Source organism: Carassius carassius, chromosome 49, assembly GCF_963082965.1.
Source record: "Carassius carassius chromosome 49, fCarCar2.1, whole genome shotgun sequence".
NCBI lineage: Eukaryota > Metazoa > Chordata > Actinopteri > Cypriniformes > Cyprinidae > Carassius > Carassius carassius.
The window spans coordinates 23,044,467-23,060,983 of NC_081803.1; the positions used below are offsets into that span (position 1 = coordinate 23,044,467).

Here is a 16,517-nt window from a genome sequence, read left to right on the forward strand (position 1 = left end):
AAAATGAACATGAGATCTGAGAACTACGAAGGAGGGGATAATTAGTGAACTGCTTGAATCTTTTCTTCACATAAAGCATCATTTAGAAGCAGTATATCGGTTTGGCTTTGTTATTAAATTATCCAGGATATGAGTCTGGAGCAATATGAGGGTTAACATGAATTATTTTAACTCTCTGCTGCCTCGTGTGGCGATAATCAATGGCAGCTCTTGTAATTATTTCTACATTATGAAGCTTTTTTGCCATGCATATTTTCTGTGTGTGTTTCTGTAAAGCGTCGGGACTCATTAATCGGTGTTGAAGAGACAAAGCAAGGCTTCTGCCTCTCTGCAGCGCCTGATAAAACAGAACGAGTTCACATCCGCAGTGTGAATCCCAGCAGCTCGATCTGAGCAGAAAGGTCACAGTCACGCTAATAAAGAGCTCCAGCCACGGCACGAAACCCATCAGAGATTCAGAGCTTTCTCATTCATAAGTGTGCTCCTTATAGTTGAGTCTCATTAAATGGAGAGATCAGGAGGAGGAGACGCACGATCATTCACTGGACTCTTCTCATCCACATCCATCTGTTATGTCACAAACACACTTCTCCTGCACAGATAAAGGCACATGGATGATAAATGAAGAGAAGAACACTAGATCAGATCATATGGGGATGTCTGGGTTACAAGTAGTGCTGCTGTTTCATCTGTAGTTTGTGTAAATGTATGTGTTTACATACTATTTACAGATTTGAGACTCTAAAACATGATTGATGGAGAATCAAGTAAAGCTGAGCGGCTTCAGTCCAGAAAGAGTTCACTACTGAAGTTATTCTGACCTTTACTTGATCAAAATCAGGAAAGATTTGACACGTGAAGCTCGAGCTTGAAGCTGGACGTTTGTACAATTACACTAAAAGCCGAAGGTACTAAACTCTCATTGATAACTCAAATGTAAATTAGCCAAAATATTTCACGAACAAATCCATGGATGCACGTATATGTGTATGCGCAGATCATGTGTGAATGTGATTATATGTATAATCATAAATGGATGGAAATGAGAGGTTGTGCTGAATGAGCTTCACATTATGGGCTTTGTCAGTTCATGCTCTTTATGCAGCAGATGATCCTCTCTAATTAAGCAGCAGACATATAAAAACAAAGACAGGCCGGATTCTAAAGGCTCGTTTAAAGGTCTTTTAATGAGTTCTTGTCCCGACATTTAGAGCAGATATCAGCGCAGGGCATGTTCTGTAAATCAAGGCTCATAAAGTCCATAATATGATTGCCGATGATGAGAGGAAAGGTCATTTCACTGCACTGCAGAAAAGAGACGTGCACACCTCGCCTCTCCTCTCAGAAACACAGACATGAGCAAGTGAAGACACTTCGAGAACATTTCAGATTTGAAAAGCTTCTAATTAAGAGTTTCAAGTAGTTAATTATTTAATAAAGTCTGAGAGCAAAGGGACTGAGAAGAGCAAAAACTGGGTGGTAAAGTTTGCTTTAAAGCAGGGTTGTTATAGTTAACTAAAATTAGAACTGAAACTAAAGCCATAATATATATATATTGCTAGTAATAAACCAACATCAACAGAAATAAAATTACATATAAATAAAACCTTTAAAGGCGCAATATGTAATTTTTCTGCTTTAAAAATAGCAGAAATCACTATATCTATGTTATATATATTTTTTTGTTGTGTACTTACATTATCCTGAAAGTTTCCACAAACTTTCAAATCCGGAGAAAATGATAGTTTAATTAGAAGACACGGCACGTTTCTTTATTTCCGTTTTGTCGCCCGTCTATGGCGTCATATAAACTTTGACCCCTCTAGTTTATCTAACTTCCTGCGGAACCGCCAAATACAAAGGTGAACAGAAGCAAAGACGAGACGAAGAAGAAAAAGTAGTAGCTAGCCTTGATCGAGACTATTATATTTTATATTTATATTGTTTATATTCGTATTTATACCTCAATCAATAACTTAGTTATGGATCAGGATTATGCTTTGCCTGCACGTTCTGTGAAGCGCAAACGTACGGGTGAAATAAATGACCTGAGAAGGTTTTGGGATGAAGAAGAAACGAGACACGGGTAAATATTGGAGTTGCATTTCCAAGATAGAGAGAGCTTCGTGACAAGCTGAAACTACAGAGAGATGCTTGCATTCTGATAAACAGGTATGCATCCATTCAGCTAACTATATCTATCCGTATATTTTGTGAAACGATGATGTCTTGTGTAAAACGCAGACGGACTAGCTCTCATGTAGAGTATAATGTAAATCTACATGTGTTCTATATCTAGCTGGATAAAGTAGCTTCAAATGCAGTTCACTATCTTGTTCGATATCATAGTATAAACGTAGCCTAATTATAAATATTAACGAAAGGCAACCGTGTTTTTTTTAAACACATATTACTACTAGCTAGATGGAATATTGATTTGATAGGGGTCTGATAATTCATATATCTCTCCGTTCGGAAATACGTGATTGTCAAAATACTAAGGCCGGTGACACACTGGCTGCGTGGCGTCTCTGCTGCGTACCAGAAGCGCGGCGCGCGGCTGCTGCTACTGTAGGTGAAGGGAGACCGCTGACAGACCAGGCTCTTGTCTTCATGACAACAATATCTATACTTCATGTTGAACATAAATATAAAGCCTACTGATTAAGGACACCGTCAACAGTATTGACGGCAAAATAGACTATGTTTGACATGTGCAATATTTGAAAATCGATAATTATTTATTTATTTTTTAAATTACATTTGTATCTGAATTTATGTCAACCTATAGACTTTCAAACATCAAAATGTCTTGAATTAATATGTATTTGTGTACAAAATTACATATAAACATATTTTCCTATTATATTTTGCCTGGAAACGCTTCCAACACGCGCGCGTGTCGCGTGAAAAATAGGCGTCGGTTCTATTTGTAGCATGCACGCGTTTTCCGCGCAGCTCGAGCCGGGCCTGAGACACGCGTCTCACACAGGCAGTCTGCAAGCTCTAACCTATTAACATGGGAGCCGAATTAAACTGACACGCCACACAGCTGAGACGCTTGCGCCACGCATCCAGTGTGTCGCCGGCCTCAGTTAAAATGAGTGAGGAATGTGGGGAGCGACAGAGCGCGTGTTCCAATGAACAACAACTCCCATGAGCCTACGCTCTTTCCCGACGTCATCAAAGTACGTCTCATGTTATTATTTTGATTGAGTGACCCCTGGTGGCCAAAAATTCCATACTGCACGTTTAAAATGATAAAGAGTTGAGATGTATTAATTATAATATATAGTAAAAAGCAATATAGAACCATAACAAATAGAAACTACTAAATGTGACTAAAAAAATCCTAAAACTTTAACAAAATTTAAAAACGTAAAAAATATAAACTGAAATAAAATATAAAAACTTATATAATCTATCTATCTATCTATCTATCTATCTATCTATCTATCTATATATATATATATATATATATATATATATATATATATATATATATATATATAAAATAAACAGAAATGACAAATTGTGCTGAACACAAAAAAAAACTTTTAGAAATTAAAAGTTTTCATTATTTGAAATATCAACTGAAATACAATAAAATATGTTTTTTAATTATTTCAGCTAAAAACATTATATTAGTTAATTTCGCTTAACTTGTACTAAAATAACTAAAACTGAAATTGAAATTAATACAAAATATATAGAAATACATAAAACCACTAAGAAATCCTAAAACTTTAAATAAATTACAAAAAAAAAACTAATAAAACTACAATAATATCAAAATAATAAAAACTATAATAATATCTTGATTATACTAATATAACACAGCAGTAAAGAAAGGTATATTCGCTATATGTTTGCCACAGGGTTTTGCTGGAACACTGTTTTAGCTAAACAAATGATAAAATATATCTAAAATATATTTTACAAAATACAAAAACAGAGACCACAAACTAATCGCCCCATTTGCAACAGCCTTAAATTCTTCTTCTTCTTCTTCATCTTTTTTTTTTTTTTTTTTTTTATTAAATCATTAAAAAAGAAAGAAGTTAAGTGCTGCTTTTAAATAAATTATGCCATACAGTACATCAATAAAAACCTTCAAGACTAGACCTACATAATGGACATATAGCATTAATGGACGACTTTAAGTGCTTTCTGTCATTCCTGAAGCTTCACAGACATCCTCACTGTCACTATGTGGAAAAAAGCTCTGTAAACATTTTGACCAAATAACAGCATACAGGTTTACAATGAGTGTAAATAAAGGCAGAAATGTAATTTGTGCGTGCGAACGGCTCCTTTAAAGACTTGTGTTGCATCCTGCAGATGGGTTTATTTATATCTGCTGTCATTCTGGCTCGGATTGGAGAAACTGGATCTTCTTTTTAGGACATTTCCTGATTTACTATGGTAATAAGACTCATAGGACTGTCAATCAGCATGGCCATCCAACTACCCACAATGTATTTGCTACTCATTTGAGTCTCGCTCTGAAACCTAAATATTTTGGCAGTAAAGGCGAAAAATTATACTTCTGATTGCAGTGCTTTGCTAAAGTATGGTCTAGTAGTGTTCATTCTGTCAGCTGGTTATTAATTTAGTTTTAGTCTTAGTCCCTTGTCAAGTGTGCCTTTTAGTTTTTATCATATTTATTTAACCTGTCCTGTTTTTTGTTTAGTCAAGTTCATATTTTAGCCATGCTACAGAAAAGTTAAACTGATAATCGGAATTATTCTGCTCAAATTATAACCAATTATTTCCAATATGGTTTATTTGATCCTCATCAAGTTTATATTATAATAAATGTAAACACACTTTCTACATTATGAAAACTGGTTAAACTCAAAAGCTTCTCTCTAAAAAAGAAAACATTGACATTCCTGAAATGAGTTCCAGATTATATTAATGCCTTTCTAATAAAACAGTGACAAAATTATTTTGTATTGTGGCACAGAGGTGCATGAGTGCATTTAATCAGCAACAACTTTCCAGAATTTTTTGAAAGTTGTTTTGGGAATTTCCAACATCTTTTGGAAAGTTTACATAAATTTCCACCCTTTACAACCCTAATCATAAACATGCTAAGATTTATTACGGTTCATCATGAGAAGGTTTGATGGGGGATTTAAAAGGAACACTTTTAATATGATGTGTCCTTTTAAAGATTGGGGAATTGAAAATATGGACATCTGGCAACCCAAACAAGAAAACTTGTGAAGTTCAAACTCGTGATTTCGTCATAGAAAACAGATACATTTTGGATTACAGAGTTTTTATTTAAGCATTTTCCCTCAACTATTGCATGTCACAGTTGGTGTTTAATGATGTCAATTTCATCAGTTCTTCATCAAGTTAAAAAAAAGGCTGTCAATGAATATTTTTCGCCATAGTTTTCATTAACGTCTAGTATACCATCTATCCTTGATAATAAAGAGTATGTTTACATGAAAATACTATTTCAGTCTCTCTATGTAATTTCACATTTAATTCAATATGTTACGTGCCTTTGTAATCATTCATTAATTTTTGTTTCAGTGTATAACAGGCAAATGCTGCTGGAGAACAAAAGTCATCACTTCAAAGTCTTGTTAACTGACATTGGAAAATAATCATAAATTGGCAGTTTCATAAATATGAATGTCAAATAAACTCACCCGCAAGAGAGGACGTGTCATCGCTCATGTATTTTCCAAATTCATGATCTCCTCTCAATTCCCTGAGAGCGCCCCGTTATGGAGTAAATCAATCAAAGGCCTGACTTCATTAATTGCGTGGAGGACCCGGGGCACGTCGTAAGTGGGGTTACTCATCAGCCCGGAGCCATGATGGAGGACGGGCCGAGCCTGAGAGAGCCAATTTGTGCATCAAAGCCTGCAGCAGGACAAGAGCGCACTTAATGCAGATCACTGGAAATGCATCATTATATGCACCATTTACCAGACGCCCATTTAACATGCAATAATTAGATCAGCACGCTTAAGAAAGGAGGGTGGGCTGTATAATGGGGTCCCCTGCCATAACATTAACCGCACCCCAGGGTTGTCAAAATTATTATTTGGAGAGTCTCATTCTTTTGAGTGCTTGGGAACGCCAAAGTAATGCTTTTGTGTCATTTCGCCATTCTTTTGTTCCCCGTTTCTCCATTATTCTTTCGGTCTGAGCACATCCGGGCGGCGAGTAATGTTATTCGGGTAGTTACCCTAAAAGATGATGCAGCCTCTTTACATCCACCAAATTACACTTCAATTCACATGCTGCACTCAGGGCCGCAGACATGAAAGAAAACATCATTTCTTATTGTGATGGAGCCGTCTTTGTGGCGTTCGCCAGCCTCGTTCCTGCTTTTAAGATAAAACCAATAATGAGAAAATCTGAGTGCTTAGAGTTGTGGCCGTCCTCTTAGACAGACAGATTAACAAAAGCTGTTTTATCAGAGCACTCCCAACAATTGGACGACACGCTCACGTATGGCGATCTGTCACAGACGATGGGAAAGCATTTGTTCTGCTGCTATGATATACGACATCAAAATGAATTAACAAACATTCCATCAATGTAATCTGTTTAAATGATTTCCCCTTCATCTGAGTAATTACAAGCCAGATTTTTTCAAATAGTATAAGATTCAGTAACATAATTTGTGAATCATAAAACACTGCTAATGTATATTACAAATACAACTATCTATATAATTATGCATATTTACAAAAGCTAAATAAATTAACTTAAAAAAATTAAAAGCACTTCCTTTTCAATTGCCTTTTGTTTCAAACAAAAAAGTTGAGTATCCTCCACAGAATTCTACTGTAAATGTATAAGACGATTGATAGGTGCTCTACAAATTAGATGCCAACGTGAATTTGAATTTAGGCAGCAAACAGAGTGATAGAGCAACTGAAAGAACAACAGATACATATAAATATATAACAAAGGATAGGTAGAGCAACGGAAAATAGACAGAGCGACAGATAGAGCAACAGAATCAGAGTAAAGAGCAAAGGAACGGTAGCACAACAGAGCAATAGAGAGACAGAACAATAGAGACAGAGTGATAGAGCCATGAACAAAGGATAGAGCGACAGAATGATAGATAAAGCAAAGGATTGGTAGAGCGACAGAGTGACAGATACATCGCTGCAACGATAGAGACAGAGTGATAGATCGAGTGGCAGAACAATTTAAAAAGGGACAAACAATGGATAGAGCAACAGAATGATAAAACAATGGAATGGTAGAGCAACAATTTAATAGAGACAGAGCAATAGACTGAGGAACATAAATTATTAAAAAAATGTTAACAATTGAGCGACAGAACAACAGATGACAGTGCTAGATTGGCGAACGACAGATAGAGTGACAGAACGATAGATAAAATGATGGAAAGGTAGAGCGACAGGACAATATATAGACAGAGTGATAAATCGAGCGAGGAACAAGGATAGAGCAACAGAATTGTTGATAACGTAATGGAGCGGTAGAGCGACAGAATGACAAAGAAAAGGAATGGTAGGGCCACAGAGCAACAGAGACAGGGCGATGGACAGAGCGACAATGATAATAAAGTTATGGAATAGTAGAGTGATAAAACAATAGATAAAGTGATGAAACAGTAGAGTGAACAGAGCGATAGAGCAGTGGAAGAAGAGACAGAGCGATAGAGGGACGGAACTACAGAATGGCAGATTTACAGATAGATAGAGCGACAAAGCAATAGATACCGTGATGGAACAATAGTAAGACAGACAGATAGATAGATAGATAGATAGATAGATAGATAGATAGATAGATAGATAGATAGATACAGTGGATGGATGGTGTGGCGAGTGGGGCGGGGCCGAGGGACGTGGGAACAAAGAGGGAGGCCGGCAATGATTGGGAAATCAGTGGCACCTGCATGCGACCCACTGCCGGTCTCGAGTCCAACGTAGGAGATGGAAGGATATAAAACTGGAGCGACGACAGTGAAGGACGAGAGAGGACCAGGCCTGGGCTTTTAGTTATGTTTTGATTTTTATTTGAGAGCACCAGTCGTCCGTGAGGGGCTGGTGCGCTGTTTTGTGTTTATTTTGAACTATTAAAATGTCAATTTGATTGTCCGCCGGTTCCCGCCTCCTTCTTCCCGATGATTAGGAAGTTTTAATTCATTACAGTGGTGCCGAAGCCTGGGAGAAGGAGGGACGCGCTGCTGAAGATCCCCCGCCGCTGTGGGGAATCCGCGGTGCCATCGATGCCGCCATGGACGCTCGAGGCGGTGGGCTGGAGCTCGCTGCCGACCGCCCGCTATCTGGAGGGGTGGCTGCCGTCCGTTAGGGAGCGGAGGAGTCGGCGCCGTTCGCCAGAGAGCCGGAGCCTGCTGCCATCCGCCGGAACGGGGAGGAGCAGGGAACGGGGGACTCCTGCCGGCTGCCCAAAACCGGAGGAGCCGTCGCCGTCCACCGGGCGGCGGAGGAGTGTCGTGCCGTCCGCCGAGGGCCGTCCAGTGCCACCGCCAGGCACCGCGGAGGAGATCGCCCAGCCGGTGGAGGGCCGAGCAGCAGTGCGTCTGGGAACTGGAATTTTTTATTTTTTTTTCTTCTTTCTCCCCTCTCTCGTCTCTGTCGCTCCTTCTTCCATCTCCTTTTCTCTCGCCTCGTCTGTCCTACCCCCAGGTTCCCTCAGGTCCCCGTGAGCGGTCCCCCCCGGAGGGGGGGGGGGGGGGAGTAGAGCGCAGTCTCGAGGGTACCCCCCAGCCTGCAAGCGGCGATGGGGGTATGTGGCAAGTGGGGCCGGGCCGAGGGACGTGGGAACAAGGAGGGAGGCCGGCAATGATTGGGAAAATCAGTGGCACCTGCATGCGACCCACTGCCGGTCTCGAGTCCCACGTAGGAGATGGAAGGATATACAACTGGAGCGACGACAGTGAAGGACGAGAGAGGACCAGGCCTGGGCTTTTAGTTGCGTTTTGATTTTTATTTGAGTGCACCAGTCGTCCGTGAGGGGCTGGTGCGCTGTTTTGTGTTTATTTTGAATTATTAAAATGTCAATTTGATTGTCCGCCGGTTCCCGCCTCCTTCTTCCCAATGATTAGGAAGTTTTAATTCATTACAGATGGATGGATGGATAGATAAATAGATGGATGGATGTGAACGTGCCAGTTCTCCGCTTCTGATAACAACAGCAGATAAGCTCAATGGAGGCTAACAGCTGTTAGCTGTTTTCTGCCCTAGCCGCCTTCAGCAGCACTTTATGGAGATCCTAATGGAGTAATTTATGGAAGAAATAAAAACTTAACAGGTCATCAGCATTCTTCTTTCCTCCTTCAGCGGGATGCGTGATGGTGTACGCACTTCAAAGTCGTTAAACCCAACAGCCTCTGGAATGCTGGGAAGAAGTAAAAGTGCATGGGGGGTTAATGGATCTCAAGGCAATCACATGGTGCCTATATGATGCTGAATCTGCTATAGATTGCATAATGTGATTGTTGGGATGTTTGATGGAGGAAAAGATGTCGCGGCCCGTCAGCTTATGCTGAACTCAATGCAACAACGAATGCAAGGAATCGCTCAGGTAGCGCTATTACGATCTGCCTTCCATCTGTTCAGGAGCTATAAAATCACACTAAAACTGATATAATATCACAGTCTTACAGCCCATTGAGAACGACGTGCTTCACCATTTACGTCGCATATAATCCAGCTGACTTCCAGATGAATACTGACTAGAGATGGGAACATAATTGAGGAAAACACTTTAGTGTATCCATCCATCAAAAAATAAAGGCCAATGAGGATTTGTGTTGTTCTTTTGCAGTAAAGCACATTTGCACACATTTACAGTGAATGAAATAGCTTTTTATGAGACATTAATGTTTATGTGTTTGATAGATTGATGCAATGCTGATGGGAAACACATAATCACTTGTTTCTGTACATAGACATCACAACCTATGCAAGAGGAGAAAGTTATTGCTATGATGGTGCGCTTTCATCTCTGAGAGGACAAATAGTGTTATTTTAGTATTAGTGATATATTATTGCAGTTTTTACATTTAAATGAATTTCATTATTTAAAAAAAAAATGTTTTGAATTTATTTTCATTATTAGATTTCTAGTTTTAGTAATTTTGTCGTGTTTAAGATTTTTTATTTTTTATTTGACTATACAGCTTTATTTTGTTTTAAAGTTTTTTAGTTCATCAAGTTAAACTACATGAAAACTGTGAAATGTTGCCTTGGCAACTAGCATGCATTTTAGTTCAAGCAACATTTTTTATAGGAATAGTTTGTGTTTTATGCAAGAGGAGAAAGTTATTGCTCAAACGATTAGATAAGAAAATGATTATTATTTATTCTAATGGAAGACAAAATACTGCGTAACATTCGTTATTTAATGGGGGTAGACATTATTGAGATCTCTTCTGAAAGTCTAGAGGAGACAAATGTGAAATATCTGAAACATCTGAGAAGAGGAGGCTCAAGAAAAACTGAGAAATGACGAGGTCTCCTGTGTGCAGTTGGGTTTTTATGAAAATCTTAGGTGTATAGATCAAATCTCTTCCTGGTTCTTTTAGCTCTGGACTGGCAGCCTGTGATTGGCTATTGGCTGTTTAGTGTGTTTAGCTTCGCAGATAAAATTAAACTGTCTGTGACATGATTAATGGAGGCAATTTCGCTCAGCAGACACAGTCATATTCTGTGGCAGCCAGCATGTGTTTCATGATCTGTGTGTGTGTGTGTGTGTGTGTGTGTGTGTGTGTGTGTGTGTGTGTGTGATGACAGAATGTGGATGTGCGGAAGGCACAATGTCTGTTGTGTTTGGAGGCAGCGTACATACAATATCTCTTTGGTTTTTTCCCCTGGAGATGGTAATCAAATTTAATTTGCTTCTCATATGTTTCTCATGTAAACAAACAAACAAACAAAAAGCATCTTCAGTAAGAGTTTCAGAAGAAATCTCAATGTCAGAAATGTTTTCAGATTCACAAAGACACTACATTGCAAAAAAATAAAATAAAATAAAATATATATATTTTAAAAAATCAGTATCTCTTTTTTTCCATTATGAATATCTAAACATTCAGAAGCAAAATGACTTGGTATATTAAGTCTTGCTTTCTGAAAAATGTATCAAAATTAAATAACCTTGTTTTTACTTTGAACCAAGTTCTTTTTTTCCCTTTTATTATAAGATTATTATTTAAGATTATTATTATTTTTGTATTTTCTTTCAGAAAGTACATTAGCTTCTAAAGTATTGATTTAACAGTTTTGGTAAAACTTGATTTAGGGTCTAGATAAATTGTGAATTTATACTTAAAACAATAATAATTTTTTTTTAAAACATCTGCCAAATAAACACAAGTTTTCAGTTTTAAAAATGAATGAATCAATCAATCAATCAATGGACAAATAAACTAATAAATTACTCAATTTGAATAAATGTCACTTTGCTTCTCAAGTAAATATATCTTGATTTAATAATGTTCATATATTTATATCTGCGCTGCTCACATTTTACAGCTCTATTGTTACTGTCTGTATCAAAACTAGTCAATAACAGTTTTCATGCAGCAAGCATACGGTGCTATATGCTGCCTACTTTTTATTATTGATATGAAACTTTCTGGTTACAGTTGATAAGGCGCTAATCATGGGAGATTTTAATATTCACGTTGAAAATACAAATGATGCATTAGGACTTGCGTTTACTGACCTAATAAACTCCTTTGGAGTCAAGCAAAATGTCACCAGGCCACTCATCGTTTTAATCATACACTAGATTTAATTATATCGCATGGAATCGATCTTACTGCTATAGATATCGTACCCCAAAGTGATGATGTTACAGACCATTTCCTTGTATCGTGCATGCTGCGTATAACTGATATTAACTATATGTCTCAGCGTTACCGTCTGGGCAGAACTATTGTTCCAGCCACCAAAGACAGATTCACAAATAACTTGCCTGATCTATCTCAACTGCTATTTGTACCCAAAAATACACATGAATTAGACGAAATTACTGACAACATGGGCACTATTTTCTCTAATACATTAGAAGCTGTAGTCTTGAACGCAAATGGAGAAAAACTAACTTTTTAGAATTGCATGGAAAAACAGTATGTCCAGCTATAGACAGGCTCTAAAAACTGCTAGGGCTGAGCATATCCACAAACTCATAGAAAATAACCAAAACAATCCAAGTTTTTTATTTAGCACTGTGGCTAAATTAACAAATTACCAGACGCCACCTGATTCAAATATTCCACCAACGTTAAATAGTAATGACTTTATGAATTTCTTCACTGATAAAATAGATAACATTAGAAATACAATAGCGAATGTAGATTCTACAGCGTCTAACACTTCAGTTTCATCCATCGCACCCAAAGATAAACTGCAGTGCTTTACAAATATAGGACAGGAAGAGCTAAATAAACTTATCACTGTATCTAAACCAACAACATGTTTATTAGATCCTGTACCCACTAAATTACTAAAAGAGCTGTTACCTGTAGCCGAAGAACCGCTTCTCAATATCATTAACTCTTCGTTATCTTTAGGTCACGTCCCAAAACCATTCAAGCTGGCGGTTATCAAGCCTCTTATTAAGAAACCAAAACTAGATCCTAGTGAATTGGGGAATTATAGGCCTATTTCAAATCTTCCATTTATGTCTAAAATTTTAGAAAAAGTTGTGTCTGCTCAATTGAGCACCTTCTTGCACAAAAATGATCTGTATGAAGAATTTCAGTCAGGTTTCAGGCCCCACCATAGCACAGAAACTGCACTTGTTAAAATTTCAAATTACCTTCTTCTTGCGTCAGATCAAGGCTGCATCTCATTTCTAGTTTTACTTGATCTTAGTGCTGCGTTCATCACCATAGATCATGACATACTCATAGATCGATTACAAAACTATACAGGTATTCAAGGACAGGCTCTAAGATGGTTTAGATCCTACCTGTCCGATCGCTACCATTTTGTTTATTTAAATGGGGTGTCATCTCATTTATCATGAGTAAAATATGGAGTGCCACAAGGATCCGTCCTAGATCCCCTTCTATTTTCAATATACATGTTGCCCCTTGGTAATATTATTAGAAAATACGGAATTAGCTTCCACTGCTATGCTGATGATACTCAGCTATATATCTCAACAAGACCAGATAAAACTTCTAAATTATCTAAGCTAACAGATTGTGTTAAAAATGTAAAAGATTGGATGACCAATAATTTTCTCCAATTAAATTCGGATAAGACAGAGATATTAATTATTGGACCAAAAAACAGTACACAGAATCTTGTAGATTACAATCTGCAACTAGACGGATGTACTGTTACTTCCTCTACAGTCAAAAATCTGGGTGTTATATTGGACAGCAATTTGTCTTTTGAAAATCATATTTCCCATGTTACAAAAACTGCATTCTTCCATCTTAGAAAAATTGCCAAGCTACGAAACATGTCGTCTGTTTCTGATGCAGAAAAGCTAGTTCATGCATTCATGACCTCTAGACTGGACTATTGTAATGCACTTCTAGGTGGTTGTCCTGCTTCTTCAATAAACAAGCTACAGGTAGTCCAAAATGCAGCAGCTAGAGTCCTTACCAAGTCAAGAAAATATAATCATATTACCCCAATTTTACAGTCTCTGCACTGGCTACCTATTAAGTTCCGTATCAGTTACAAATTATCATTACTTACCTATAAGGCCCTAAATGGTTTAGCTCCTGCGTACCTAACTAGCCTTCTACCACGCTACAACCCATCACGCACCCTAAGGTCACAAAACGCTGGACTTTTGGTAGTTCCTAGGATAGCAAAGTCCACTAAAGGAGGTAGAGCTTTTTCACATTTGGCTCCCAAACTCTGGAATAGCCTTCCTGATAATGTTCGGGGTTCAGACACACTCTCTCTGTTTAAATCTAGATTAAAAACGCATCTCTTTCGCCAAGCATTCGAATAATGCATCTCTTAAATTGTGAGTGTAGTTGCATCTGATCAAATGTGCATTCTTATTCTTTAGCTTGGGTTAAACTAATTAATTTTACTTTGTTGGAACAGCAGCTATGCTAGTCTCTATTTGTTTCTATGTTTTGCAGGATTTACACAAGCTCCAGTCTGGATCCAGAACACCTGAGAAGAGATGATGCTGACCCTCAGAGGACCCCAGATGATGCTAACCCTAAATCAACAACAGAACTAACAAATATTGCTACAAGTGTGACTGTATCATATAATAATTATTAATTATTAATCATGTTCATCATCTGGCTGACTACGACTTGTATACATTTTTCTACAAATCCTGTTATTGTCAGGATGGGGTGCGGTGATGAACTCAAGCGCAGACAGGATGCACAACACACAGGGTTTATTTATAATCAAAAAGGGGAAAACAAAGCCCACGAGGGGGGAAAACAGCAACTAGGGTAAAGACAAAACTGAATTAACAAGACTAGGAACTAACACTTAACAAAAGACTCTTCACACTAGAACACAAACTACAGAGAAACTCTCACAGGACTCACAACGTATCTTCTGCTGGGTAACAATGAGTGACAAAGTTGCATCAACAGTAGCAATGAACCGCACAAGACAGTGAACACAAGGGAATATAAATAGGGAGACTAATGACACAACAGGTGGCACAAGTAAATCAATAATGACAAAACTACTAACAAAACTAGGGTAACAAGGGGGGCGGGGCAAGGAAACGAGACAACACAAGCACATGGTCATGTGCTTGTACACAAAACACGGGCCTGTCATGATCCTGCCTCAAGACAAGAGGAAAATCAGGACATGAAGGCAGAATCATGACAGTTATACGTGCACAAACTGAAAGTCACCACTTATAAGCTATTACTAAATATTGTAGAAACATAATTTTCTGTGAAGTTGCTTTGTAACGATTTGTATTGTAAAAAGCGCTATACAAATAAACTTGAATTGAATTGAATATGAAACTTTCATTAATATTTGAAACATCTAAGCAATAGCATTCTCAGAGTAACTTCAAAATATGAACTGTAATTCTCGACAAATTATCATAAATATGAGCTAAATAATAATAAAAAATCTTATGAATGAATTTAATTTCCTGCTCTTATTATTGACTCTGACATGAAACATTTAGTTGATGAAAATGAGACAAAAGCAGTGAGATCACGAGGGATTCCCGTTTAATTACATATGAATCATTGATAAGCTGAATTTCCCTCCGCTGTTGCTGTAAGACTGGACAAAGGAGGATATTGACGAAGCGTCAGTTGTCAATCACCTGAGCAAACACCCCTGAGCTAAACGAGACTTCAGTCTGAAGATAACCTGAGGGTTTTCTCTTAATAAACAAGCGTTCAGGCTTTCATCACTTCAGATCTTGTTTTCAGGAATAACAGTCATGAGCAAGTTAGAGATGAATTATTTTCTATCAACAAAACGCCAACGTCTTCTTCCACAGTCAGCATGAATTATTAACACGCTCATGTTAAAATACTCAATATACAAAGTAGACAATAGATGGCATTTGTGTGTACAGGTGTGTTATGTACAAATGCAAGGACATGTAAAAAGAGGTTTTTGGCACAGTGCTGTAAAGGCACAGCCCTATTCTGTAAAAGGGGGCGGGGAGCAGCAGCTCATTTGCATTTAAAGAGACAGGCACAAAAACAGCACGTTTCCGCTTCCACTTAAAGTAGGCTTTTTCAAAATGATATAATATATGATCTGTTGGGTATTTTGAGCTGAACCTTCACAGACATATTCTGAGACTTATATTACATATTGTAAAAAGGAGCATAATAGGTCACTTTCAAAACACTTTAACAGCATTGCTGCTCCGTCAACTACAATGTTCATAAAAAAAATCCAAGTAATCAAAAACCGGTAGAAGATTTTGTGGTGTGTGTTCATCCCTGGTAAAACATATTGTGTTCAAAAAACAACAGACAGGAAAAACCAGTCATCTTTATTTCATGTTGACTTCATTACAATAAACTACATCACCCCCCCCCCCCCCCCCAAAAAAAAAAAAAAAAAAGATTATTTGTATCTATGTATCTTTTGTAATATTATTTTAGTTAGCTTATTTATATGATTTGAATTCAAAAATATAAATGTGTATGAATGATCAAATATTTTCAGCATTACATTTCAATCAGCTAATATTGTTTCTGATTTCTGTTTTTAACCATTATATACATTTAAAAAAACATATTACGTTAATATAAAGCATGTATTACTATATTTATATAAGCTATTCTCTTTTTATACAAATGAACGCTGAAATATTCAGCAGATTTTTATTTTACTCTGGCTAGTGAACATCTAGGAATATTCTGACACAGTGTTTGTCGCATCCCAATCATAAAGCTCAAAAATCATGTCTGACGCAACACAAATCAACAAACCCATCAGATGCGATGATCTAGTTTGGTGTCTTTGAGATGCGTTGTGCGGTTGAAGGAGGAGGCGCGGGGAGGTGATGCTGTCACAACATCTGTGCTCCTCCACGAGTCT

At 37.6% G+C, this 16,517-nt stretch overlaps 1 long non-coding RNA gene across 1 annotated transcript in view; it reads right to left on the reverse strand.

Annotated features, from left to right (window-relative positions):
- Positions 1-5,675: 5,675 nt before the first annotated feature.
- LOC132132067 (uncharacterized) overlaps positions 5,676-16,517 on the reverse strand; it is a 52,735-nt gene continuing 41,893 nt past the window's right edge. The window contains exon 3 of the long non-coding RNA XR_009429000.1: positions 5,676-5,886. This is a non-coding gene — a long non-coding RNA (uncharacterized LOC132132067). The remainder of the gene's footprint in view (positions 5,887-16,517) is intronic.